The sequence below is a fragment of the Cuculus canorus genome, chromosome 12 (genome assembly GCF_017976375.1).
Source record: "Cuculus canorus isolate bCucCan1 chromosome 12, bCucCan1.pri, whole genome shotgun sequence".
NCBI classification, from domain to species: Eukaryota; Metazoa; Chordata; class Aves; order Cuculiformes; family Cuculidae; genus Cuculus; species Cuculus canorus.
The window spans coordinates 10,720,074-10,737,019 of NC_071412.1; the positions used below are offsets into that span (position 1 = coordinate 10,720,074).

Below are 16,946 nucleotides of genomic sequence, written 5' to 3' on the forward strand. Positions count from 1 at the left end.
TCCACTTTTGTCTGGCTGAGGGGGTTCTCATATCTTCTTCCAAAGTGGTGGAGGAGAAGTCTCTTATGTCAGTATGGAGCTACACACCCCATCATCCAGAAAGGCAAACTGCAAAGAAATAGCACAGCTATGGTCTGTCTACCACCAGATTTGAAACAATAGCTGCATCAACACATTCACCCAGCAAGAAAGCGGAGCTGGGCTATTGGGATCAGCCTGAAGATAAATCAAAGTAAATCTGTTTGATAGTGATATGATGTTGCAATAATAATTCACTCCTTGTGCTGATTTAGAAGAGGAAGCCAATTCAGAGTTTCACAAGCACAAGGGCCAGCACAGAGCCCTGTGGGACAGTGTGAAAAAGAATTATCAGTTCATATGGAAAGAAAGGATAGGTCATCAATTGCATAATGTACAGACCTGGCAGAAAACAGACAAGATAATTTCTGTAGTGGGATTGGATTATAATCTGTGCTTCAGACAGCTGATTTATGAACTGCTGGACTCTTGTATTTTAATCAACCAACCTGATAAATTAGGTTAAATATGAAGCCTCTCTATGCAAGAGGATTACAGCAACATTAATTTAAACAGGATGTTAGAGTATGACAGAAAATGCAATTCCATCCTTACAAAAATGGGCCAGAAACCTAAACTTTCCCATTCCTGCAGGGAGATTGAACTCTCTTGAGTCAGACTTGAACTTTAAGTATGGCCTCAGAGCGAGGCAGATTGCCTGTCTGCTGGTGCATCTCAGAACACGCTCTTCTTGGGAGCTCATTCTTTGACGACAAAATAATAATTGCCAATCACTTTGGCATCAAACCATTTGGAAGCTTTAATTACATTTATTTGATTTTTATTCCTCACTGCAATTCTACTCAGCCTTTCCCAGGCACAGTGGAGTCAATGAAACTAGATGTTGTTTTTAATTTACTAACATCTCTTTGAAAAACAGTTTAATCTCACTGTAGAATGGTTCTGAAAAAAACCCCCGCAACCATTCCCGTCTGCCCTCCAAAAATAATCAAGCGACAGAGTTTTATTTTATGGTTTTCTTGGATAATACTTGGGCATAAGTGATACTTGGTAATTGTGCATTCATTGAAATTATATCTTTAACATCGCAGGTGATTTAGCGGGAGCTCATAGATTTTAATCTTTAATTTTAAGAAAAATCTTGCCCACAGAACAGAGTGCTCAGTTTCAAGAATAAAACCAGCATAGAAAGTGCTTGATGTAGATGGTAGCATAGAAAAAAAACCTATGGACTGGCACAGAAAGTGTGAATGCCACCAAAACTCTATAAGAACTCAATGCTGTACCACCTCGGAGAAGAAAATCACAAGCAATGCATTTTTCTCTCTCCAGAACTGTTCCAGCATACATTTTTTTTCTGTGAAAGTCTCTGGCATGTTGAGCAAATAATGCTATCCTTGGGTTAAAGTTCAAACGCATCACTTGACTAGATGAGTTCAGCTAGGGCAGAATGACTAGCCATTTCCTTTGGGGAGTGGTGACCGTGGGGTAGGGTGGGGAGAGATGTGGGTGTGAGGAGTAGGATGCAGACAGTCACAGCCCTTGTACAGCAATTACCATAAAAATTAAATAAATACAATAGCCTAATTTCACATGGAAGTACACTTTAATTAAGTCTCTGCAGAACAATGAACTGCTTCTATAAGAGCTGTGAAAATCATCACTAGGGACTGTCCAGAGGAAGAGAGAAACAAACAAGAGAAGGTCTCTTTGTATAGAAAGTATGTACAGGAAGTATTTTGAAAAGCTGTTCCCGGTTAATTTACGTAGGAAGAATTAATAACATACTCCAGTCTTTTGCTCTGCTTTCATATAAGCTCTCTATCCCAGAGCCTCAAGGTGCTTACCCGAATCAGGGAGACACAATTCATTTGCAGACTTATTGCAAGAGCACTGCATTGTGTTGTCTGATGTAGACCCATGGGCTTAGCAAGGCTGACATGTAGTTGCTGCTGGGCTGGAAACTCTTGTGCAAAATAAACTCCAGTTGTATAAGGAAAAAACTTTTCTTTCAACAAAGGTCATGATGCATTCCTTATTAAAATGTGATTAGGTACAGAGTTCAGGAGGAGATGTTCGAAAAGCATAACCTGTAAAACTTCCCTTCACTCAAAATACATTTCCCATTACTTTCTTTACCTTCTTGAGTGGTCAGAGTTTCTATTGCATGGGAAGTACTGCATGAAAATAAACAAATTTGTCTTTAACACTTCCACAAATGCCTGGACTCACTGCTTGAGTGCACGTAAACTTGGCCAAGTCATTATTCTCTTCCTGAGACCAGGATAGCCAAAAAAAGGAATTTCAGCTGCTGGATGTCAAATCAGCCACCCTATGATTTGTGACAGCTTTGAGATCAATAACAACTACAGAACAGGTACCCTCATTGCAAAGACAGAGTTGAGATAGTCCCTAAACCCCAGCTAAATACAAGTTTTTAGAGTGCAGGTAACAGAGCAGTTTGATGATAAGCTTGATGTCTCTGAAGCATGATTTTGCCTTAAAGCCTGGATGAGTATAAATTACTAATGGCCTATTTTTTTACCACATGATACATTATATATAATTTGAAAAAATTATTATTATTTTTAATTTTAAAACTTTTTATCACTTTAGAGACTGCCAACTGACAGCCTTCATCTGTGCAAAGCTCAGGCAGGTTAGACCCAGGGAAGAACCAAATCATCTGATGCCCGTCTTCTATCAAGGTTGTGGAGGCTTTTGGTCAGGCACTGCCTTTGTTTGCTTTTCTTTGTTTTTGTGCAGCTAGGTAACCTAACTGGGCCCAGCTCCACAGCTGTTGTCTTGGGCACAACTGCACTGTAACCAGAAAATCTTTACAACCAGACAATCAGGTCTCAGTGCATGCAAGTTTGTGCTGTCTGTTTGAAAGAGAGTTGCAGTACTCACGGAGGTTCGATTGAAATCTGAATACATGGGACTGAAATTGGCTCTCTGTGGCTATTTATACAAGTAAATCTCTGCTTCTCACAAGTTCCCAGAAATCAAATGCCAGCCTCGTGTGATCATTTTTTAAAGGAGTAAATATTTGTTGAAAATTCTTTGTATTAGTTTTATTCTGCCTTCTCTCTGGCAGCCCTGGTAGGGATGGAGAAACTCCTGATGTGCATCAATCATTGCAGGGAAGAGGGACCAGAATAGCTGATTGCTTGGTCCAAAACTTGTCATCTCGGGCTGAAAGTTAAGCTATTCAGGTAACCAGGCAAAACTCTTAAAATAGCTCATTTTCCTCATATGCATACCCAGCTAAAATCTTCCAGGAAATTATCCTTATTTCAACATTATATATGTCAGGTACAGGTATTTTAACCAGGAGGTAGTTTAAGCAGAGTGCTGCATTTTTCCACGTTTTCCTAACCCTCACTTGAAAGCACATCAGCCACTAAGTGTTTATAGTTTGATAGTCAGACACCACTATTTTTTTGAATACTGTATAATGTTGTCAGTCCCTCTTGCTGACCTTTTTTTTTTCCCCTCCTACTTTTTTCTTTATTTTTGTGCTAACACTTTTACCTTCTTTTTCCCTGCTTAGACCCATTAGCAGGATGTTGTGCAATATGGTGCTTGTCATCTGTTTCAAAGACACAGTGATGAGATACAGGTATGCCAGATGGATAAACCTAGTGTGACTAATTATTGTGTATTTGCCTTTAATTATTATCATTTATTACCAGAGAAAAGACAATAGAGGTTCCCAGACTCAGAAGGGAATGTCGGCAGAAGGGGAAATATTTTCTGGTTGGTTGTTTGTTTTTTTTCCAAGAGACTGGCACATCAGCAAGAAAAGTTTTCTTCCTGGGGAGAAATACAAGCAAGAGGAGTCAACATGACCTATGCAATACTCTCCTTTCCCAGACACATACTCAAGACAAGAGGAGTCAACCTGAGCTATGCAATACTCTCCTTTCCCAGACACACGCTTGAGGATCAGATATCTCACAGGTAATAAGCAGTTTCTTTGTAGTTATAGAACACCTATTCTCTTGCCCAAATGTTCATGCAGCGCACAATGAATGTATGGATATTCTGCAGTCATATGAGTATCCGATACAGGTTACAGGGTAGTCTTGTCTCATCTCTGGTGCACTTCTAGGAGACATGTACAACCCTGGCCCTGCCCTTTTGGCACCAGCAGAAAGGGGAGTGGTCTGGGGTGGATCTAAAGAGGCACTCAAGTGAATGGGAGACGAGGTTTTTGATTGATTCATAAGCCAGGTGATCAGACTGAGCTGTTGAGCTTTTAAATGGAATTTGCATCCATATCTGACCTTGACATGCAGGATCTCTACAGGGTTTGGCGTAGACAGATTTTCTTCTTTTAGGTATCATAACCTTCTCTTCAATTAAACTCCCCCAACACACATGCTTTATAAACGCGTTGTTATAAACCAAAAATTTTAAAACAAAGGAGATATTTCTGTTGCATCTTGAAAGGCATAGGACAGACACTTGGATCAGCCTAGGACCCACAGCCTGGAATGCTGGACTATTTTGAAGGCTAAATGGTTGATGATGGTATGAAACTTCTGGAAATATTAACACTGTGGTCCGAAAAGCTACATTCAGTTTACAGCTGAATCAGCTACAATTTACGAGTGCAAGTAGGATTATGATGGCTCATAATTCTGATCTTCTTGCTTATGGGGCACAGCACTTTAATTTGGAAGCAGCCACACTGATTTGGTAAACAGATTGAGGAAGAGCTTCAGACTTCAGCTTTAAAATTCATAAGGATCTGATTTAGTACATTTTATACTGTCATTTTAAAATATTTGCTCTATGGCTAAGTTTCATTGTAACCAAGAGGACAAGTCATATACCACAATCTATTGTAGGTAATATAAGATATAATTAATGTTGCCAGGCTGCTGAAATATTTCTGTATATAGTATTTGTCAGATAAACACATGCAAAGGCATTAAAAAACCAAAGTCCATACATGGATGATTCGCAAACAGGAGAAAAAGGCTAAATTTGCCACTGTTTGCTCTGAATAACTTAGATTACAGGCCAGTTTTGTTTTGGACAGAAATACTTTCCATCACAGAGTCTGCTAAAGTCAAAAGAGTACTATTCCTTTGGCCGCAGGATGGATAGAAGGGCTGAGTTATATTTTGGGATTGGCAGCTCTGACCGTATCCTTTTAACCCATTTGAACGCAGTTTGATTGAGACTTGACTGAGCATTCTGTCATTGCCTCGATTGTGGTCATCTACTTTTAAACCAAATGCAATGTCATTATTATATATAAAGACAAAACTGCCCAATAACCGAAAGTATTGCGCTAAGTTGGCAGACTAAGAATTAAATATGCAGAATCAGCCTAATGAAATAACTTGCCTTTGGTTGCAAGAACCTTCATCATTCTTAAGAAGATTTAAAGCTAATCTGACTTGTAGCTGTTTCAGTCCAATTATTTGGGGAGAATTTTGGTGCTTTATTTTTCTTTTCAGCAACATAATTCAGTCTTGACAGTTCATATGTTGTTAATTTTTTGCATATTGAGTAAATGGGAACCATTCTTAAGTAGAAATGAAATGCCCCATAATCCAATTTTGATCAAAACTCGTCTTGGCTTTTCAGGGACCAACCAGCCTGTGCAGTTATCTCCACACTGCACAGAGTTGATAATAAAGCAAAGTAAAGCTCACATTCTTTTCCCATTGCACATGCTGAGAACAGGGCATTGTTCAGCTGGAGAACAATGTTCTGTTCCCTCAGTGTGTGGCAAAGCAGCAGAATGGCAAGATGATTTCTCCCTGTGCTTCTAGTTTTGTTTCTCAAATATCTACAGGTCCAAAGTAAACCTTTCTTCCCACCAGTGGGTGAGTGGTTGTCTTCCCTGGAAACCTTTCTGTCTCCCTCTCCTGATGCCTTGTGTTCACAGAAGACAGCTCACTACTGCAGCACCTTTCCCAAAAGTAGTTTTGAGGAGGAGACTCAGCTTCAGCTGTATTCTCAGACCCGTTTTACAGCTCCTCTGCCTTTCACTTCAGTATCCATTGCATTTCGGTTATGCATAGAAAAGGGAGACAAAATAAATCACAACAATGCAACCTTTGTCCAAATAGTGACTGTACAAACAGGCTTTGTATGTCTTGTATGGTACATAGAGGTATTCCAAATTCCATGTTTTTTTTGCTTTATGCTGGCTTCAGTGATTCCAGCTAAATTCTTAATGGGCTTTCACTGCAGAAACAACACCTTAAGGAAGCCTTGCACTTCTCTTGTGCAACATCAGCAAAATCGGATTCTTTGAAATGGTTGTTTGTCATCAAAGAAGATACTCCATCCCTCCTATAAATGCCTTTCTTCTTTCCTGCCACTCATTTCCTCAACAGCTCCTCTGAACCACTGGATAAGTTTTTCTCTATGTTTATTTTTCTCTACATTTATTTTTCTCTGACACCATTTTACTTCTCTACGTTGTCAGAGTTCCTGAGTATGTTTAAGTTACTTGTGACTTGCAGTAGCCATGTAGTGATGTTGCTTCAGGTAAATAAGCAGAGTAGAGAATATAGATGGTCTGAGGAACTCTGAGCCCAGTAAAGAGACTTGTAAGTGGAGGGACAGGCAGCAGAGAGCAAGAATGGGAGGAGGTGAATTGTTTGATCCTTAAAAATCTTTAGTCTTCACTCCCATACTAATGGAAAGTGACCATCAGAGAGCTCCCTCTTCTTTAAATTCATATACAAATACTGCCAGATTTTTCTTGTCCAGATTAGGAGTAGTAGTTTTAAAAATGTCTTATGATTATACACACGTGATCCAGAAAGAAAAGCACATATATAAGCTCTGCTGTCAGAGAGGATGCCCAGATCGCTGACATTTTAAGAGCTAGAACAAGTTCCACTATGCTGTGTGGTTCAAATAGTGAAAAAGCCATTTATTCCAAGAGCTGCAGATACAGAAACACTTATAGATTTTATGCATCTGGATTTGTCCAGTTGCATTCATACGAACATCTCCCAACAAGGTGTCAGTCGTTATCTCCTGGTCTCCAAAACAGCCAATAGTAGAAGTTACATTATAATGCAAAGGGCATTTTCTTGGGATGAGGCAGAGTATTGAATAACAACAAGTTTCATCAACTGATAGAGCTTATTTTCCAGGCATCTGTCAGTGTATCATCCATCCAGATGAACCACACAGGCTTTTGAGTCCACAGGATTCTGCAAAAAACATTGTAAGGGAGGAGTGCACTCCTGCGTGCAGTGGTGTTGCACTCAGAGAAGAGCTTGACTGCACACTTAAGTCTGGATTGTCACACCAAAAAAAATGATTAGATGGAGAGATACGTGGTTAAATAATCATCTTAACATTACTGGCAACTGCCAATTGCCCCCAAATGGGAAAGTTAGGAGAGGTAACGCATCAGTATGAAATACCATTAAATGTGGATCTCTAGTGCCCTCCCAAGACATGTAGTAAGTCTTTTCTTTCCTTGGTGACAGGAGGCACCCATGCTCATCACTAAAAGAATATGAGCTTTTAAAAGTTATTGGTTTGCGTTTCCAAATTACCTTTTTTTTCATTTACCTCTCATTAGTTACATTCTTGTTTGTGTCTATTCTTCTCAATACATTTTGGTTTCTTGATCCTTCACCCTTTCTGTTTTTCCTCAGCATCTAAACTTAGACCACTCCTCTCTTTCTTTCTCTCTGAAAATCTGCCTGCTGGTATTTTCCATGAATCCATCTGCATTGAATTATTTATAGATACAATAGAGTCTGCTTTTGTCTAATGTTTATTTTCTTTAATAACAAGAAACATGGGGAAAATGTTCCAAAACAGAAAAAGGACTTGACTTCTCCTGGACGCTATGCAACAGTAGCCAAAAAGTACAAAACACGCAGTAGGATGTTCATAAGATGCCTTCTAAAAATACTTTTTTTTAGATGCTTGTATATCTAAAAAGATCTATATACTAGTGCTCTAGTATCTATCTTTTAAAAAACACTAGTATATATCTTTTTATAGTAAATTTTTTTATATTATGTCTTTTTTTTCCAGTATATAGCTATTTTTTTTAAAAAAAAAAGATAGATACTAGTTTTAGATACCAGAGTACCTTAGTATGCTTGTATCTAATGTTCTTTTTGCATTAGTTGTATTTCCCAAATCTGAGCCTTGGTTCTATTGCTGTCACGTCACTCTAAAGGACGTGATGGACAATGAGTTACTAGAAAGGCAACCAGGAGCAATAAGCGGATGGATTACTGCTGGTGGAGCCAGATCTCTGCTACCTGTTTTCCTTGCTCTAAATATTTTCAATAGGTCATGAAGGTCTCTTATACTGGTCATTCCTGACCAGTGGGTTTATCTTGTATTTGGTAAAAATCAGAGCAGTAGAACCATTCTTTACTTAATGAGTCATCACTAGTCCTTTGTTACCTCTTACTGCTTGTTTAGGTTTTCTTTTCATTATGATTTAAAGGCTTTTCCCATCTCCTTTTCCAGTGGAAGGTTTATGTTGCTCATTTGCTTCTTTCTTCCCTTCAACTATGCGAGTCATGCCAGCATTTCCCCTTGAACACTTTCCAACTACCCCCGCCCAGTACCTCACGCCCTCCACGTCTTCCTCCTTGTTTACACAGATCCATTTTCTGCTGTGTTTCCTGCACTGCCTACACTAATTGCACTTACCATGGATGCAGTGGGGGAGGTAGTATGGAAAGTGAGAAGGTAGAGAAAGGACTTTTGAGGAATCTGGGTGAGTTAAAACTGGAGACTCCTCTGCATATGTAAAAGATGGAACTCATAAAATAGGTGACAGAAGGAAGCGAAGAGAAGAACAGATTGAAGTCCAGGTCCGGGGTGACCAGAGACAGCCTCAGAGTGGGAACATGTTGGTTCTCATTTCTTTAGAGGGAGCAAGGAGGGACCCGAAAGCTGCAGAGACAGGAGCTCAGGAGGCTGGGCTCCTGCTTTGTACTCCACCCACCTGCAGCAGAAGCTGGAGTGTGAGGCTATGGAGCCCTCCTCGCCACCTCTCCTGGCAAATGGTTATTCAGCATATGGGGGTGGTTATTTTTTTTCTCACTCATTCTTTTTCCTTCTTTATTCCATAGCCCTTGACCACTCATACTATTACTATTGCAACTACTTGTCTAAAACACGTCTTCACTGCCTCTGCCTCTACTTCAATTCTTAAACCACAGAAAAAAAGTGGGACGCTGACACCACAGAAATGGCACACTGCACTTCAGAGCCACTCCTGCAGGCTGGGGATGAATTCTGCCCTGAGGATTCATTCCCTGCATTCCCTGCACTGTGTTATGGCTGTGAAAACCGCCTCTTTCTCAGAGCGGTTTTTAAGCATGAGTATTTGCCTCAGAAAGAACACACACCGTCAAACAACCTGACTAACAAACAAGACCTCAGACTAGCAGCTCCCAAAATCAGCACTCGATACTCTCTGAAACTTCACTCATTTGGATTCGAAGCCGCCTCGGCACAGAACACTTGAGATAGAGAAGCTGCATGTTTGTTGCATTTATTTGTTTGTTTGTTTGTCTATTTATTTATTTTTTCCAATCTCACACCTGCCTGTTTTACTTGATCTTTTGCTATAAAATTGTGATGGAGAAAAAGTAATAAAATGCCCATAGGACAGAAAACCCTGCCTGAAGTTCACCCATAGCTCAGATAGAGCTAGAAGATGCACAATTCAATTCAAAGGAATACAAAGTTTTTCTCTCTTCACCTTGCCATTTTTCCCTTCTCTTCTGTGTATTTCATATATCCATATATATATATATAAATAAATACACTCACACACACAGGCGTATACGCACATACACGCACAAACCCACCCCTCCCCTTTCCAATCCTTCCTTTAAGGTTTAATTTAACAATAACATTTGCGATCGGGGTCCTGAGCATCTCAAGGGCATTGCGCTTGAAATTGCACACACTCCGCACCATTTATCATAGCCTGACATGTGTCATGTTCCAGACTGCAGCTCCAAGAGGTTACAGCTCACGACTGCTCCTTTGTTGATCAGCTGCTGAGACAACTGAGGCACCTTTCTTTTTTTCTTTCTTTCCTCCTTTCTTTTTTTTTTTATATTATTAAAGCTGCACCATCCTCTTTTCAAAGGGTTCATTCTGCCACAATAGAAAAAGCAAATGAATTCTTCTCCACTCTCTGCAGTCTCCCCACCCTATCTTCATCAGCACTGATTCAGATCACATTTACCTAGAGTTTGATAGGAGACTGTGTGCTGGTTGATATTACTGCTTAATATTGACTGTGAGAAGGATGAACTATTTTCAAGGTAGTTCTCTGCTTGAGGAGAAGAACAGCGTGTGTTAACTGCTACAGATATTTGGAAAAGTGGTAAGGGAGTCCAAAACCGCTTTCCCGTGGCAAAATCCATGCTTGCCAAGCCAGTGAGCTTCTGCCTTTGCTGAACCTCAGTCCTGCAATTTAGGGGAAATTAAATTTTTTTCTCCAGAGCCTGTGCTTCGTTTACTCCACCCCTTCTCCTTTGCTACCTTGGTGTCTTGCAGAGCTCTTGCTGAGTGCGGAGCACCTGAGACCTGCATGTATCTTTGCAGAAATGATGCGTACAGCATTTCAACAAACCAGGCGGTTTATAAAGCATATTGACAAGAGCCACGGAATTGCATTCATAAATCACTTGTAGACCTTACTTCTGCCAGTCTTCATCCTGCCCATCAACATTTGTATAGGGTATGGGTACAGGTGTCATTGCAACTTAATATATGAAGGGTGCAAGGTACTGCTGATAGAAAAAAATGTGTTTTGTATATTGGTTTAAGAACAAAAGTGGACCTTGTTTTGTGTGTTTCTGCTTTCTAGAAAATATTAGCATGTCAGGTGAGCTACGTAATTTGTTTTTTAACCACATGACTTGAAGGCAGGAAATGCTGAGCTGAAGCTGATTTTTTCCACTTTTGATCCCATTTTCATATTCACCCTGTCCTGGAAGACCTAGAGCATGAATGTTCGGGTCCTAAAGTCTGGCTGTGTTTTGGAACGATATTTGATATTCCAGATTCCTATTCCCCTCAGTGTTTTAAATCATGCAATGCTGGTCACCACCTGTTAGCACTAAGCGCACCCTCTGCAGACGCAGTGGGAGCTGTCTTGCTTTCTCTCACTCTCTCAGCTCTTGTCGACAGATATTTTTGGAGGTTTCCTTGGTTTAGAGGCTCTTAATCAGAAGTGCTAAATGGGAAGGTTCAACTACTACCATGTGTCACATGCCTATTAGATTCACAAACGGAGGGTTTTCTTGCCATTGGCCAGTGAGATTTCACACTCTATCCTTCTTTATATATTTGTCGCAGCCACCCATCTTGACTCTTTTTGCCTTCCAGTTGAGCGTGCTCCTCTTCAGCAGCCTAACCAAAATAGTGCTTGGCTGTTTTCTCCTCCTTTCCCAAATGGAAGAAAGTTTGGTTTCGTGGCTGTAGCTGAGTATTCCCATATTCACAGCATCCTCTCTGAGCTGCTCCTGGGCTCAACATGAAGCCATCACCTCTCCGCTGCCTGTGATGCACGCCCCGCCTTAGCGTTGCTGCTTGTGTTCCTGCCCTTGACTCCAGAGTGATCCCTGCCCTCTCCCTCTGCCAGGACTGAGGCACCTGCTCAGCTCTACAGGGATGATGTAGTGAGACCAGCTGGGATGGCATAAAACAACAGCGAGACTCGGCCAACTTTCAGTCACATAACTCTCCCTGTCCCGGGGAATGCCACCACCTGCACAGTCCTGCTTTCTTCCATGCTGAAGGACTGGAGAGGTTTAGCAAAAGTAAGACAAAGCACAGAGCACAGCCATGCATAAAGGCAAAGATCACCAGAAACACCGCTGCTCCATCACTTTGCCACCCTAAGCAGCTGCCTTCCTGCTTGTGCCTGACACTGGCACTGCTCCTCTGCTCCCAAGCAGTTGGGAAACTTTATGCTACTGGACTATACAGTCTTGAATGACTATAACAGCTCCCCACAAGTTGTACTGAGACTTACTGAGGCTGTTTAAGAGGAATGGAGATGTTATTTATGGAGGGGCTGTGCCCAAGGTATGCCTGTGCTCCACTCTCTTTTCAGGACAGTTGTTCCCATGAAAGTTGCTATGCTAGCTCCAGACCGCACAGGGGCCAGACTAACCCCTAGCAGTATTAAATGGAAGATGAATAATTTTAAGGCTATTTTGCAGGTTTGTAAGGAGGAAATAGGGAGGCTGCACAAAGTAAAGAAATAAGAATGCATGCTGTCATCAAAACTTAAAATAAAAAAGCCTCTCAGCTTTCTCCCTCAGACCAGAGATATTCTCATCCTAACACAGTGCGGAAATGGAGTCTCTTTGGACTGGGAGTAAAAGGGAAACACAGATACTCTGAGTGTAATAGAAAAGCAATGAGGAAAGCAGGACACACAGCAATCGGGCAAGCACTCAGTGTTTCAGCTGAGACCGGCTACTGAATATCTCAACCATGAAGAGTGCTGAGAGTGGATTCAGAATTGGCTGAACATCGTCGTCTCCCTGTGGAAGGAAATATGGCTAGAGCAACCTCTGTTTATTGGGATGGCATTGGGGAATGCTGGAAGTTAATTTGCTCCTTGGATACGAAGAATAAAAGTAACCTTGAGTCTCTCTGCTAATAAGAAAAGGAGACAACTACTAAGCCAAGCAACGTATAAATAAGAGGAGAACCAATAATGACTTAAAAATAAGTATTTAAATGTAATCAGGCAGAGCTGCCTGAGACATCAGAGGAAAGAATAATGATATGTATACAGTAGACACAATGTAAATTACAATTTATGACAGGATACAGGGTGGAGCCAGCACTTGATTAAGGGACCATGTTACAATTTTTTCAGCATATGTCCTCTGTTTTTCTTTGCCTTGGCATAGAAGTCTGGGCACTGCTGTAAGTAAATCAGATCGTCAGAAAATGCCCATGTTGATGAGTATTGCAGTATCCAAGGAAATTAACTTGACTTGTATTTTAGACAATTCTGCCATATCCATTCCTTGCCCAGAGCTGTCAGTTGGGAAAGTGTTGTGCCTGCTTACAGTTTTAATCAGAGATAAAAATTATCTCTAGTTCATGAATATGTTTATCACAAAGATATGTCAATGGCAGAGAATAGCTTCTCAGCACAGAGTTCGTACACTAAAACATGACATGTACTGAAGTGTTTTGTTCTCTACATTAAAATCTCATACTCAGCTCACTGTCCAGACACAGGCAGAGCCTGGGCAAGGGGAAGCCTTCCAGAATGAAACACAAGGCTGTTCTCCTGATGAACTTGTAGGGCCTTAAAACTCCTTGGATATCTACTTGCTATGCCCTGGCCACGTATGAACCATTCACCTGATGGCCAAAGAGGAGTTCAGGAAGAAGATTTTCACTTGATCTGGTCACAAAGGCTGCTACGGCTCCTTCGATCTTTCTCTGTGGCTTAAGGCATGGTCTCACTCCTGGATGTGTTCACAGCTGCATGCCCTGCTGTTTTCCAGACTTGATGCTTTCAGCATGGCTCTTGACTATTAACACTGGTAAGTTGAGCTCTCCAGTGGGACAGGGGAGAGGCTTGGATGTGCTGTGTCTTGTGGGTAGCTGGGTTATGATAAAAGAAAACAGTCTTCATTAATAGGGCAATAATTTCTACTTATTCTTTGCCATGCCAGCCTGCTAACACCACAACCCTCAGAGTATGCTAAATTGAAGAAAGCAATAGCAGAGCAACAACAGAACTAGGAATGTGAATGACACAGTATCAAAACAGAGAGTAAATGGCTGACAAAGGATGTTTATATGTTGCACTGTGTTATTTTTGCTGCTTTGCTTGTTTGAATTCCCCTAGAAAACAGAGAGAGCGCACAAGCAGCTAAATGAGGGCTCCTTGCAGGGCAAGGGCTTGCTGGATCCCAATGTGTGTGTGTGTATAGTAGGGAGGAGGGAAGCTTGTCTTTGTGTTTTCCTTACTAGACAGGCACAAAAATCCCTGTTTCTTTCCAGCATGCCATCTAAATTCAAAATTAGCATAAGCTGATGATGTTAATTGATTTATATGCATGCAGGCAGTGTTTTATCAAAGGTAGAGGGACATAAGGTCATTCCCCTAAGGGCCTCCAGGGAACAAGTACCCATCTGAGATAATATTGAGATTGGCATAGTTGGGTATACAACCGCTTCCAAGTATGAAGAAATATAATTCTTTGTCATTAGCAAAAAAATATTTTTCCTATTAACATTGTAATTTTCCTATTAATAAAGGCTATCCTCATTGAGTCCTAGAAAAGTGCCCTCCACGTCCACTAAGGGGTGGTGTGGGCTGCAGCTGGTAGGCTGGCTGTCTTCCCAGAGAAGGGAAAAGTTGTGCTGAATTGGACATCTGAGCAAGGCTCCAGGAATTTTGTTCCCTTCAGGTCAATCTACTATAGCTGTTGTGAAAATATCAGAACACTTAGAAAAGGTCAGGGATGACACTGAGACATCAAGGACCAACAGGGAGTTCCCTACTTTCTAAGAAAATTTCATGGAAATATTTGCCCACTGTCCCCTAGAGCTGTACCAAGAGAAGAGCCAGAGGAGGGCCATGGCTTGTGAGTGCCAAAGGAGAGAAAACATCTCTCCCCTTGCACGGCCACCACTTCAGGAAGGGAGAGGATGGTTTTTAATGTATTGTGTCCAAAGCATCTCACTATTACTATCATTTTTCACCAATCTATTTTTTAAAAAAAACTTCTTATTTGCTAAGCATGAAACTAGGTTAATCTGAACTGACAATTAATTCTTCTGGGGTAAGTTTGGGGGAAACAGAAATGAAAACCCTCTAAAGGAGCGTCTTATTTTCATTAGTAAACCTCCCCTGGCTGGCAAATTGGGAATTTTTCTCTCCTTAATGGGAGCTGCAACATCTGATTTCTCTCTGACTCGGTAGGAGCTTGACGAAGCCACCTTTAAACTGAACAATCCCGTACATCAGAGCCCATCCCTTTCAATTTAATGGCTTTACTGGTGCTAAGAGAGGATATTGGAAACTTAGTCTTAAAATGACACCTTTGAGGTAATAAGCAGCAATGAATGGAAGAGAGAAAGAAGCAGGAGGCTTATAAGATTTAAGGAGTTTCTTTTGAAAAAAGAATCCACCCTGCTGCTGACGGCCTGATGCTCATGTGTGTCTCTAGATGTGCAAATAAAGCAGGGTGTAAAGCTGTTAGTGGTGGTTCATGGCAACCGACTAGCTCCTGTCAAGGAAAAGCAGGTTAGGTAAACTTTTCAGGTGTTTGGAGGTGAATCTTTTCATTTGTGCACAACCCTCGTTTGACCCAACTATTTCACATCATTACCAATTGCTTTGTTCGTACGTATCAAACTTCCTTCTTGTGCTTTATTGGTTTCTGCTCTCGCTGACCTCTTCCAGCAGTTTACTTTCTAACATCCTGAAAGCTTCATCACGCCTGTTCAGCACACCTCTCCTAGGGCTGAGATTAAAAGTTAAAAAAGACAAAAAGTGAACACAACAGGAGAGAAAACAGAAGAGCTTTTGGCAGCAGCCTGGTGACACTCTGGGGTAAGTGAAATGGGATGGGTAACCACCTGGAATAATGGCAGGGGAAAAAAAAAGAGAGAAGAAACTCGAACAGCAGGGCTTGAGCGAGAGGATTAGTGGAAACAGCAAGCTGAGCAGACCTCAGGAGAGGAGAAAGGTGGAAACTCTATCTATCTGTCTCAGCTCTCTGTGCCAAAGATAGATGCTGAGACCTGTTAAAACAGAAATGGGCTCATTTAAATCACAACACTGAGCCCAGACATCTCGCATCCAGTGACCGATTCTCTCTTGAACTAAAAGTCTGCTCATATCTAAGGTGTAAAAGCAGTCGCAGGGATATCTGCAGTGAGAGCAGGACTAGGGGAAGATGGGAATCAAACAGAGGGAGAGCAGATAGCATCTGACCCCACCTTCAACAGCTGCAGGCCACTGCTGAAGCACAGCCAACACAGCAGCAGTAATATTGTCCTTGCACAGGTGCTACAGAGCTGCGTCTGCGCCCCCTCCCTGCATACCAGGACTACGTGGAGCACAGGGAATTTGAGAGGACATTGGTCTGGCTGAGGCTCACTCAGGCTGAGCCTAAGGCCTTCTGTCTCTTCTATTCTGGGAACTCACAGCAGGGTTATGTTTAGGCTGCCTAAGCTGAGAATTATTGCCATTGGTGGATAAACATTTTATTCAGCATAGGGGGAGATTTGGGACCCTGGCTCCATTCTAAACGGTAGTGACAGTGGAAATATTCAGTGCTCATGCCAGGAAACATCATCTAATTCATTTGGTGTCAAAAAAAGAAAAAAATGTTTTGACAAACCTAGAAAAATTTCCTTGGATTTTTTTTTTTTTAAAATAAAATTCTCTACTATATCATACAAAATTAAAATGTAAAGGTAAATATTGTTGTGTCCCCTCAAAAAGTTGGCATGGGTTCTTTTGCACAGTCAGAATCTTCCGGTTTTCTCCCAGAAAGAAGTACTGGCAAAATCAATGATATTATGAAGAATTTCAATGTTGATGGAATCACCTAATAGTCAGGACACTTACGGCTATCGTTACCTCAGTTTTACCAATGACCCTGACCTCCAGGTGTTTCTCTAAGGCTATCATCTAAATTTGCAAAATTCAGGCTTTGCTTTGGCTTTATAGTGCCTTGAATCATCATAAAGTTCAGCAGTGCTTGGATTACATTTCCACGAATACGAGCAAAGAATTGAAATATAATGTTAAAGCAAAATAAATTCCAGAAAAGAGCAATTGGAGGTCTATTTTGGGAAAATATGTGGCTGCCACTGCAGCTGTATGAAGTCTCATAACAAAAGACATCATGTATTTTTTTTTAAAAGTTGGT

General features: G+C 41.1%; 1 long non-coding RNA gene across 6 annotated transcripts in view; it reads left to right on the plus strand.

Moving 5' to 3' along the window:
* Positions 1–16,442, plus strand: part of LOC128853392 (uncharacterized) — a 43,239-nt gene extending 26,797 nt beyond the window's left edge. For 3 of the 6 annotated variants that reach the window (XR_008451917.1, XR_008451915.1, XR_008451919.1), the window contains 2 exons: positions 3,824–4,002; positions 9,132–16,442. This is a non-coding gene — a long non-coding RNA (uncharacterized LOC128853392). The remainder of the gene's footprint in view (positions 1–3,823; positions 4,003–9,131) is intronic. The other 3 variants (XR_008451916.1, XR_008451918.1, XR_008451920.1) reach the window with 3 other exon arrangements.
* Positions 16,443–16,946: the final 504 nt, after the last annotated feature.